This window comes from Bactrocera dorsalis, chromosome 4, assembly GCF_023373825.1.
Source record: "Bactrocera dorsalis isolate Fly_Bdor chromosome 4, ASM2337382v1, whole genome shotgun sequence".
Lineage (NCBI taxonomy): Eukaryota > Metazoa > Arthropoda > Insecta > Diptera > Tephritidae > Bactrocera > Bactrocera dorsalis.
This window is the reverse complement of record NC_064306.1, coordinates 58,059,895-58,072,234: the sequence shown is the minus strand read 5'-3', so window position 1 is coordinate 58,072,234 and position 12,340 is coordinate 58,059,895. Positions and strand designations below refer to the sequence as shown.

The 12,340-nt window shown below is 34.6% G+C and overlaps 1 protein-coding gene across 2 annotated transcripts in view; it reads right to left on the bottom strand.

The window, feature by feature from the left end:
* The window catches only part of LOC105225703 (ras guanine nucleotide exchange factor glfB), a 42,768-nt gene extending 31,001 nt beyond the window's left edge, over positions 1-11,767 (bottom strand). Inside the window, exons 1-2 of one of the 2 annotated variants that reach the window (XM_011204298.4) lie at positions 11,707-11,722; positions 11,446-11,567 (exon numbers count right to left, since the gene is read on the bottom strand). The gene's annotated coding sequence lies outside the window, so the exon portion shown is untranslated. Of the gene's footprint in view, positions 1-11,445 lie in introns of both variants that reach the window. The other variant, XM_011204301.4, reaches the window with a different exon arrangement.
* Positions 11,768-12,340: the final 573 nt, after the last annotated feature.

Sequence of the window (12,340 nt, the reverse complement as noted above, 5' to 3'; positions counted from 1 at the left end):
TCGCGTGTTTATGTTCTAAGTAGTACCAAATTTTTTAAATCATTTTGAAATTTATCGATTAATTTAAGTTTTAAATCTTTTTTTCAAAATGGTATTGAAATATATCGATTAATTTTTGTTCTAAATTATATAGACCCCATTTTTTCATAATTTTCAAATTTATCGATTAATTTTTGTTAGCAATTGATATGGACCATATTTTTGAGGTAATTTTGAAACATATCGCATATTTTTTTCTAAGCAGTATGGCATTTTTAAAGTTATTTTAAAAGTTATCGATAATACTTTTTCAAAACTGTCTGGGCCAAAATTTTAACGTAGATTTTAACTATAAGCTAATTTATATTCTAATTGTATAGAGCAACTTTTTTAAAAATGTTTTTGAAATTTATCGATAAATTTTTTTTTTCTAAATTACGTTGACCAAATTGTTTTAATATTCGATTCATTTTTGTTTTAAATTATATGGGTAAAATTTTTTAATAATATTGAAATTTATCGATAAATTTTTTCCAAAATAATTTAAATTTTTAAAATTTATCGATTAATTTTCATTCAAAATTATATACACCATATTTTTTTGGATAATGAATATTTTTGTTCTAAGTATATCGATTTAATTTATCGATTAATTTTTTCATAATTTTAAGCTAGACGCTAATTAATATTTTCATTATAAAAATCAACTTTTTAAAAATATTTTTGAAATATATCGATAATTTTTTTTTTCTATAATAAATTATAAGGAAAATTTATTTTATATAATTTTTTAGTACTTCTATCGAATATTTTTTGAAATGTTTTTTTATAATTTTATTAACTTCAAATATAGGCTTTCATATATCAAGCCAATATTTGAATTTAATAAAACGCTTAAAATAAATGCAAAACAAAACTAACTGCACATGTTTACCTTATAGGAATTACTTCAACTCTTCTCTCTCACCTTTCCTATTTTCCCTCACCACTCAACAAAATACGTACATTTCACTTGACCTTTACGATTTATAGAGCTTGAAAGTCAATTTACACCACCAGAAGCGTTTATTTAACCGATTCGGCATAAAATCTCAACGCTGATTAATGGAAAGTCTAAAGCGATTCCCGGTAGTTGGCAGATAATTACTAATTTCCTACATTTTAACAGTTTTTACACAATTCGGAATTTCACTTAGTCATTTACACTCGTGTGTATGTACGGTTGCATAGCCGACAGCAGCATTTTAGAAAGAGGAATACCGTTATATGATTATAGTAGCTAACTAAGCATGCATCACACCATGACGTGGAAATATTTCGGCTGGCATGCTAAGAGCTAAAAGCGATTTTCTACAAATTCTACCCACAAACACATACAACCACAGACACACAAACACACATATACACACGAAAGCATAGAAATGTCGGTTTGGATGCTTATTTTATTGTTCGAAATTGCATTTGGTGAAAACTTTTCAACTTCACGCATCAAATGCATTAACTGGCGCATGTCCGTCCGTCTGTCCGCCTGACTTGCGGCGCGTCCATGTGGCTGACGTTTGTGCAGCGACGCAACAGATCATTAAAGCTTGTAGTTATGCTATCTATGTGGTTGTGTATAGGTATGTATGTGTATATATGGTATATACGTATGTATGAGTGTGTGTACATGTATGTATATGAAACATATGTTCACAAAAAGAATATACACATAAATCAAAAATACAACTGAGCGCAAAATGGCAACAACAAAGAGCTGGCAGTAAAATCACCATAAGAAAACCACATAAAATATTGTTTTGTATACATAAAAAGAGAATTTAATTCCCGGCAATTGACCTCTTTTTCGCTTTTCCATTGTTGTTTGAATTGCTAGCTGGCTTAATGGCATATTTTAAACGCATGACATGCCAAGTTTATGCCAAGCACATAATCATAGCGGCGAGAGAGTTTGAAATGCATCAAACAACAGTCAAGTAAGAAAATAGTATATACATATGTACAAACATATAAACATATAGTATATATGAACATACATATATGCAGTAGAAAAGGTAGTGAAAGAAAATATAGGTTTTTTTGTTGGTCAGCGGCCAACTATAGTTATTACTGATAGCAAAATAAGAGAAAAAATAACAAAAATATATAAAAAATTAAATACATATGTACATGTATATGTACATACATAATTTTCGCGCAGAAATGCAAATTTTGTTCGTTAACCATTCGCCAATAAACGATTTTAGTTTTTTTTTGTTGTTTTAAAAACCTTAGCGCAGCTGTTCATTGACTTTTAGAGCCGCATAGGGCTTTGAGTGCAAAACTTTGCAGGCAGGTTTATGCAGTTATGCATATAAAGTATATATAACGGTTATTTTCTTACTTATATTAATGGCTTGCATCGGAAAATAATTTTGCAGGTTTCCGAATAAATAATTCAGTCTAAAAAAATGTCTTAAAAAATTTCCGATAATTATTATTTATTTAATGTTTTCTAAAAAAAAGAAAACATAAAATTTACTAAGTAACAAAAAACGTAACAGTTAATAAATTCTCAAAATAAGATATTAACAACTCTTGTGATTGAACACTTTTTAGGCGTTATCTCTGAAACTTAAATAAAAGTTATCAAACAAAGCGGTACATACATACATACATACATATTTGACTTAAAGAGTTGAATGGCCTTACGAAATTCAAAAAATTTAAATTTTTTACTATCTTAATAAATTCTACAATATCTCTAAAATATTGCCCCAAATTTTCAAGTTGATCCGAGTAATAGTTCCGGGATAAAGTCTTGAGAACGTGTGCGCTAGGCTAACTGCATCGTCTTTTAACGCGTTTTTTCTCGAAACTATGGTTTTGAAGTCGGTGGGCAAGATTTATCGAGAGCTACTCAACTGATCCAATTTTCAGTTTTTTTTTTCTTCGTCCCAGTTCTAAGTTAAGGTTTTAACTAAAATACGTATTTTTTCACTTAAGCATCCTGTAAGGAGTTATCTTATATTTCTTGCGAGGGGAAGTGGCGTTGCATTGGCGGAGTTTCAAATACTTTTTTTTCAAAATTTTCAGAATGCCTTTGTTAATAATGTATGTTTGTAAAAATAAAAAATTTTAGTAGAATGTTTCATTTTTTATATGAGAAAAGGATTGTTGAAAAAGCATTATTGCTTACCCGAGGAAACCCATGCAACCCCTTAGCTTGTGGTGCGCCGAAGCTATAATACCTTTCCTTACAAGGCAGCTGTATGCTATAGTGATACGATATATATTCGATTTCTTCCTTAGGCAATATCTCTTTCCAAACTTCATTAAGATATCTCGCGAAATGAAAAAGTTTTCCATAAAAGGGCTTTCGTTTGATAGGTCAGTTTATATGGCCACTATATACTTCATAATCATATCTGAACAATTTGTTCAAATATTGTATCATTGCCTTTGAAAATTACCCATTCAAAATTTTTTGAATATATCTAATGAAATGAAAAACTTTCCTCACAAGCACTTGATTTCGATCATTCAGTCTGTATGGCAGCTAAATATTATAATGATATCGGCGGTTCCGACAAATCGAAAAACTTCTTGTCGAGAAAAAGCGATTGCAAGATTTGATCGATATCTCAAAAACTGAGTGATTAGTTGACGTAGTTACTGGCAGACAGACGGAGATGACTATATAAACTTAGTTCGTCGTTCTGATCGTTTATATTTTTTATAGGCTCTTCGACGCTTCCTTCTGGGTACTACAAACTTCATGGCAAACTTAATACAGCCTCTTCATGGTACAAAAAAACGTTCCGGAGCTAATGAGTAGATACTTCATTATAATCGAAAATCATTCAAATTACAATGATCGTGAAACGCTGGTGCTTTTGTAAAAATTAAACCACGTTCAAACGCGGCAATTTTTTGCTAGTGAAACTCTAAGTTCATAAAAGAGGATAAGTGCGCTTCTTTTTCTCGGTTTGCTGTTGCAACATTGGCTTTTCTTTTCATTTCAAAATTATTTCAATTCAATTTCTGAGATAATGTTCTTTGTCAAATGCATATAAAAAAGAAAATTTCACTGCCTGAACGCCTTTGTCAACATACAAAGAGATGTTGCCGAAGATGAGCGGCAAAAGTCTTTATGTTTAGTCGCGACTTGAGCAATTATGTGAGTTTTCTTGATTTAATGCATGTGAACTGTCTCACGGCAAATTATTACCTCAAAACCAACAAAGAACTATTCGAAATAAATTGTCAAACGCAAAGCCTTTCTTATAAAGTATGTAGAATATCAACAATTAGTATACCTAAGCGGTCTAGAGCCTTTGAGATCTGAACCATAGATATGCTTGAGGTTGCCTTAAAATATTGTATACGAGTATGCACATAAATATCTAACTTGTATAAGGAAAGAACAAAGATTTAGAAAAAATCTACAGAAAATCCATTTTATTGTTGAAGATTTGAGTTGTCAAGTCACTGAAGAGCGTATACTAGGAACATAAAAGTTTATAAAGAAAGATTATAGTTGAATCATTGAAGGAAACCTAATTAAAATTTCAGTAGGCGAAACCTCTCCAAATGGATTGAGACTGATCGACTTCGCAGGGGTCCGAAATATGGTTGTCTGTAGTACTAGATTCATCAAGCTACCTGTTTGTCTCCAGATCGAAAAGTTCGACACCAGATCGATTATGTTGTGATAGATGGCTGACAAGTCTCCAGCGTTCTTAATCTGCGTATGCTTCGAGGACCTAACATCGACACGGACCACCATCTTGTTGTAGCGAAGATGAGGCTGGAGCGTATCGTACAGCAAAGAGTCTGGTTGTGAACGATGATAAGACGAAATATCTTCTGTCATAAAAAAAATAGTCATCGCATTAGAGACTTGGCTCACACGTCTGTGTTGACAGCGAATCAAGAGACAGCGGCTGCGCTGGCTAGGCAATGTTGTCCGCAGGGAAGAAAACTCTCCAGCTTTGGAGGTTTTCGATTTAGTACCCAACGGTGGAATCAGAGGAAGAGGAAGACCTCCACTCCGTTGGAGAAATCCGGTGGAAAAAGACCTGGCTATACTTGGTATCTCGAATTGGCGCCAAACTATGAAAAGGAAAAACGACTGGCGCGCTGTTCTTAATTAGGTTATAACCTCGTAAAGAAGAAGATGTCACTTAAAATATCTGCTGAAGTTTTTGACTTTAAACTCAAGAACACTCGACTCTGAGCGGCTTATACGAGTACGGCGTGTACAACATGTTTGAAGGAAATCAGAATATTTCTGAAAACGTTTGTTATACTTCCATTTTTAATTATAGCCAAACAGCTCATCATAAACTTTCATTGCTTCCAACATTTTCTAGCTCAAATTTCTATAAATCTAATGACTAAGTGACCACGGAAGCATATTAAACATTATACTAATGAATATTAAAATAATTCAAAATTTGAATAACGCTGTGGGATACACGCTTTATATGGAAAAACAAGCCGACAAATACATAAGAGCTAGTTGAGTCATAAATTTTATCAAATCGACTAATGAAAACACACTAAAATTGATTACAATTCCATGCCGATTTCCCATAATACAATTTCGACTGTGAGAAATATGCCAATGCGAGAATTGTTTATGGCTTGCCATAATAATAATTATACTTGTGTACACGCTGTGAGGTACATATCTCGGGGCCCACACTGCGCCAGAGTCGATCGTTATCTGCTTAATTTGGCAAAATAATGAAGACGGAAGATATTTTTGTTATATACAAATAAATATGTATATTACATATGTAGATATATATGTATATATACGTATAAAAATATTTATATATATACTTGTATATAGATACACACTACATGTTTATAGATTCAGCTAGTAAGTCATCACTTTCTCGAGAGAAAAGACAGAAACGGCGACGAAATAATATTCTGCTTCTCACTATAAAATGTATCCATAAGTATAGTAAAATGCATTTAGCATTTCGCTAAAACGCGTTTTCACACTTTAATTGTCTGTCTAATTATCTGCTCAAGCCGATTTGATAATTATTCACTTTAGCTGTTATTCGACTGCAATCAAATGCGGCAAGCAGTAGTAGGCAGACTTCACCTTGCTTTTTAGGTCAATCACAATGGAAATGCATATCTACTTGCTGTTGTTGTTCTTTATATACATATATAAAGCAAGGCACAAGTCGCCTTTAAGTAATTTTGACAGCGATATGTATGTAAATATTTACAATTAGCTCAACGGAGCGCCAGACAAGTGAAGCACTGGAAGGCGGCAGCACGCAACAAGGTCGTTTCGAGTTCGTTGTTTGCATATGTTCGCTTTTATTTATTTCTTCCAGACATTAAAGGGCGTGTGTGTACACATCAAAGTATTTTTGAACCAAATTGAACATATTTTTTTGATATTTTTGGTCACTTGCTGTATTAATTATGCAAGGATTTTCTCTATATTATTTATGGTTATACTTACTACTGTGATCAAAATAGTTAGCTTGGTTTACGAACTTAAAATTCTTTATTTAGTCTTTCAAATCAAATTGGCAACTGAAAGAGTCGAGTCCTCGAAATAGCCTTCAAATTATCCTTCTATCCCTCCTTTTACTACAATCGTGCCAAAACCGTGCCAGATTGTCCGTTTGAGTTGGCTGAATAGCCAGAAGTCGCATAAGGTCAAATCAGGTGAATATGGTGGTAGAACGACACTAGTCGATTTTTGAGACAAAAAAGTCCTGGAGATCCAATACAATATGATATGATGTACTATAGCATCAAAGGAACCCAGAGTTGCCCATAATTCTGACTAACTTCACCCAAACGCCTAAAGCTCGAATAAGATTCTTTCTCTCTGTTCTAAAATCCTTAAGTCGCTAACCGACAGCACATGGGGAAAAGACAAAACAACGAACTACGCTGCACCAATATGGTCCCCTGCAATGAAATGCAGACGAGGCAACTTCAGACATGTCAGAGCACTGCACTCCGTGCTACAACGGGATACATCTTAATGCCTCGTATCGAACATATACACAGTTCCCAGTTCAGGAGCATAATGAACTCCTCTCCGAGCAGTTTCTGCTAAGGTTGTTTTCGTAGAACACTGCTTCGAGTGGAACCGCCTCCTGGGAGCATCAAGAAGTCATTCGTCGACTACGTCAACGACATGAAGCATAACGCCGACCAGACTTTGGACGCAACTAACTTCAAAAATGCATTGACCACCATTTACAGTGAAGTCATAAACACCTTCACTGACTACTTCTCAGTAAATGGCATATTTGGAGTCAAATCACCCACCCATTGTAGACGACGAGCTCGAGTAGCCGCGAGAATCGAGAGTGACCCTTGCGCAGTTTCGTTCCGGATACTGTAGCAGGTTGAACTCCTTCTTATCCAGAATCGACCCCGACATATCAAATATATGTCTAGGATCCAACTAGTCCTTGCGTGACTCTTGCCACCTCTTTGCATGCCCACAGCTGTCAAAAACTAATAGACATATGGAGATCAATCTTCACACAAACATAAAAAGATTGTACCAATCTAGGAAAATATTTGTATCAAATTGATAGCAGTTTAAGTGTATCAGTTCGACGAACTATCCCGTTCTGCGGCAGCATCCAGGATGATGTAGCCAGCACCATACATTGCAGTGGGGTCCCACACTATAAAGGAGCTGCTCCACATGGAGGAGAGAGTAGGAAGAGAGTAACATTGGCAGCAGGAATGCGCCATTCCAAGATATTTCTGGGAGGGTAAACCACGCAAAGTTTAAAGAAATGATCAAACTCCCACGAGACGCAAATTCCGCCAACATGGGTATAGGGTCTTGCGCAAACTGCCGGAACAACTGATTCTGGATTACCCAACAATTTGCAGAAGCAGACGCAAGGCCCTAGGTTCCATCTATGTGGACAGGGATCACATCACCTCAGTCGCCCCAACCAGGCTCCTGGAATTGTTCAAGATGCTGGAGCTTTATAAACATACGTGATATAGGGGAAGGAACAATAGACCATAGGTCGCAGTACAAAGCCTCAATTTTAATATTATATCTATCTACATATCTATGAATCAGTTCGTCAGCTTGAAGCATAATCAGAATAATGACTTTCTTAATTACTTTGGAGCGAACCAGTTCAACGAAAAGAGCGGCTAGTTCAGGTTTACCGCATTCTCCAAACTTATTTGTTGTTCTTTCGCAACAAAAATTGTATTTGTTGGTTTACAATTTCTCGCTGGGTTTCTGAAGATGGTCCATCACTGTCAATTGCTGACAGTTAAAACGGAACTAAGAAAGCAAGTCGATGTAGAGCAGGAAATGAGAGCGATATACATATTGTTTGTATGTTTATATCTTTGACGGTATGTATTTTCATAAATAAGCAAGCGGAACGTATTTCCAAAAATTGGAAGTGGAAGAGGAAGCGAACAAAGATCAACAACTGTAACAACTGTTGTCTGATGAGAACGCTTCTTGCTCCTTCAAACTCAAACAGCTGGTTTATTAGAGAGCCAGCTACAAAGGGGTGGTTGATTTCCATTATTTTTTCCTTACACCTTTCTTGAAATTTATTTTTTGGTATGTGAAAAATTGGAAGAAGCTTTAAAGTTTCAATTTTAGATGCCGCTGAAGAGCTGTTACATATGTTTACACCTGGATTGAGCCGCACTTTTCTTGTGGTGACAGTATATAGCCAATACTTCTATAGGTATTTATACATCGTCACTTAAAATGCAAAATAACGTAACATAGCTTTTCATAAATTTACAGGCGAAGGAAAAACGATATAATGGAAATCACTCTTATTGAAACATATAGTAATTTGAGTTTTGGTTATAAAATGGTTATATATCGGTTAACACACACTCATATTGAAACAAAATTGGAATTTGGGATATAAAACGGTTATATTGGTTATCATATTGTAACAAAATTTGGGTTTTGGTTATAAAATGGTTTTATTTTGGTTATTATATTTGACAAGGATTTTCGATTTTTTTCTGATGTTACGTTGTTTTGCATTTTAGGTGACGATATATACACTTAAATATACATGAATCAAATATACCCATCTAGCTACATATGATGTACTTTTACACATATGTTTGTTGGTGTTTGTTGGTGTTTGTTTTCTTTTAATTTGCATTGTATTTGCGCACAGCATTGTTGACATTGTTGTTGTTCTTCTTTCAATGTTCTTGGTTATGTCTCAAATTACTGCCAAGCTACATACATTTTGCTCTAACTACCACGCTTAGTAGGTTTATGCTTATCATTGAGTATGCTTTTTGTTGTAGCAATTGCTTTTTATGGCCACTTTGTTTACCTTGTTACACTTTTTCGCTTTCGTTATGCGATAATTAAATTTACTTGTAATTTTTTATTATTTTTTTAATTATGTGGCAGAATTTTTATGCGACAAGCACGCCACGGTGGACAAGCACAAATGACAGACACATATTTATGTGTCAGTAAATGAGGATGCTGACAGCGCAAATATTGTTGGCGGCTGGCGGCCTTAAAGTTAGCAACAACGTGTGCGCATGCGCACAACTAATTGGTTGCGAAGGCAGGTTAACTCATTTTTCTGAAATTTTGCTTCATAATCGCTTTCTGTATACAAATATTTGACCAAACTTTTTTTCTTTTTTGTCCCACAAGGAAGCTTAAATTCCAGCGCTGCCACTGCGGCCACTGCGGCCAAGAGCGGTCATAAATTTTGACGCTGACAGCGCTAAGGCATTTTAATGACTTTTTGCTTTATGATACACTTGCCGCCTTGTAAGTTCATATGTTTCATTTCAAAATATTTTTTTTGTTATTTTTATTTAATGTGATTTATTATTTGTATGCCCTGAACAGGGTATTCCCTTATGTTTGAAATGAAGAAAACGTCAAATTGCTTTGAGGATAACTGCCTGAAACTTTACACACGACGTTTTCTTCTCAAAAAGCTGCTCAGCTGTTGGAACTGTTGATATCGATTCACTACAACATATAGCTGCCATACAAACTGATAGATGAAAATGAAGTCTTTGTATGGAAAACTTTTTTATTTTACATGGTATATACCCGATATTAGGCATAAGCTATTATACATAGGAAAGCTACAATCTCCGAATATATTGTTCAGATCGCACCACTATAACATATAGCTGCCATACAAAGGGATCGCTCAAAATCAAGTCCTTGTATGAAAACTTTTTTTTATTTTCAGGATATTTTCATAAAAATTGGCACGGAGTATTTTCCTAAACAACGATGCAAATCTCTGTATTATTTGTTTGGATCGGATTACTATAACATATAGCTGCCGTACAAACTTAGTGAACGGAAACAAGTTCTTGTATGGAAAACTTTTTTATTTGCAAAGATATCTTTCCAAAATTCGCCAAAAATTATTTTCTATAACTGGGCTATAAGCTCTGCTAAAAATGTGCAGATCGAACTAATATAGCATATAGCTGCCATACAAACTGACCGCTCAAAATCAAGTCTTTGTATGGAGAACTCTTTCATTTGTCAAGATATTTTCACAAAATTTGGCACGAATTATTTTCCAAAGCAACGCTGTAAATCTCTATATAAATTGTTTGGATCGGTTTACTATAGCATATAGCTGTCATACAAACTGAGCGTTAAAAATCAAGAAAAATATTTTTTCATACCTTTAATGCTATAAAAATTGCAGCTGTGAAGGCTATTATAGCTGCTATGCAGGTGAGGATAATAATTTTTGTTGCTGTAATTTTTTTTGTAATTTTTTACATTGCGTTGGAGGCGCTTTTACGTGCGGCAATCGCCACAAAGCACAAACTAAAGGTAAACAAAAGAATTTCGTAGCGAAAGTATGTATATAAATACAGTAAATACATATAGTACATATACATACATATGTATGTAAGTATAGATATATATATCTTTATATATTTGTTTCTTCCTCTGTGCGTTTGTATGTGCAACGCGCTTGGACGCGATGAAAGCCAACGCGCGGTAAGTGTCAATGTACGTGCAAAAATAGCATCGATCAAAACAATAACAACAACAACAAGCCAACAAACTTCAGCGCAGACACTACAAGCAAAATAAAATCCCAACAAATCCGCGATAAACAGAAAAAAACAACAACAAAAAATAATAGCAAATACCAAAGGTAAGTAATGCTATTTGCTTTGCGCTTAATTATAGATATATATTTCGTGTATGTTATTGTATTCCTCATGTGCACAGTTAATGCTGCTTAATGCTTAATTTCGCTGTTTTCTTTCCGCCTTTAATGTATAATTATTTATTTTTACTCAAATATTTTTTGTTTCGTTACAGACTTTGCTTGAGCAAACACACTTTTAAGCGCACGCAATTAACAACTATTACACACAGACATACGCACATATATACAGTTGCAACACGGTTACCAACAAGAACAACAAGAAATTCACAAATTTTATGTTTTCACGTACATCGCTGTTCGATTGTCTCCGCCTGTTGAAGCCAAGCAATATGCTAATCAGCCAACGCAACGCTCTCACGTTCTGATTCGTGGCGATCGCGTCTCGAGCGCTAATCACACGAACGCATAAAACTTCGAAAATGTTAAAAAGCGTTAAGATTGAAAAAAAAGAACACACTCAGCAATAATAAAAAATCAATTAATTAAAATTATTTTGTTTATACACATACATATGTATGTGAATATGTTTGTGACGCGCACGCAAACTGACGATGTTGTTGGGAACGCGACGTGCACCGAAAACACTTGCGAACACCACGAAAAGCTAAAATCAACTAAACTTAGGCGCGCCGATCGCCATGGGAAGCAGCCACTCGGCGGCCGTACTGAAAATGTGGTAACACGCTGGGAAAGTGGTAAGAGCGACGAGTGTGCGTGAGCTCGTTTGCGCTGTGGCGCTCACTGGAAAGTTTGTTTTCGTTTTCCAATTTGACATTTGGATGAGCGTGTGGCGCTACTGAGCGGGTGACTGGTAGTTACGGTTGCTAAGCAACAGAAAATAAATAAAATGATTTAAAAAGGAAATGAAATTAAGTTTTTTGTGTTTTTTTTATAAGAAATTTTATTTTTTGTTTTTTGGAAATTTTTTTTCTTACGAGGTGTGGTCTTAAAGGAAAGTTTGTTTCAAGTGAATTACGAAAATAATGGATTGGATGATTTACCTTAACTTTTGTGGGCGATTTTCGTTTATTAACACAATATTTGTTGCTTGTTTGTGGATTACACTATTTTACAGTAATTTTGCGATTATAATGTTAGAGGCTGTTCCTTGCTAGTTATGGATTTTCTAAAACCAAAAGTAATAGAAAAAGGAGTAAGAGTTTTTATGTAGTCGAAAAGGTGTG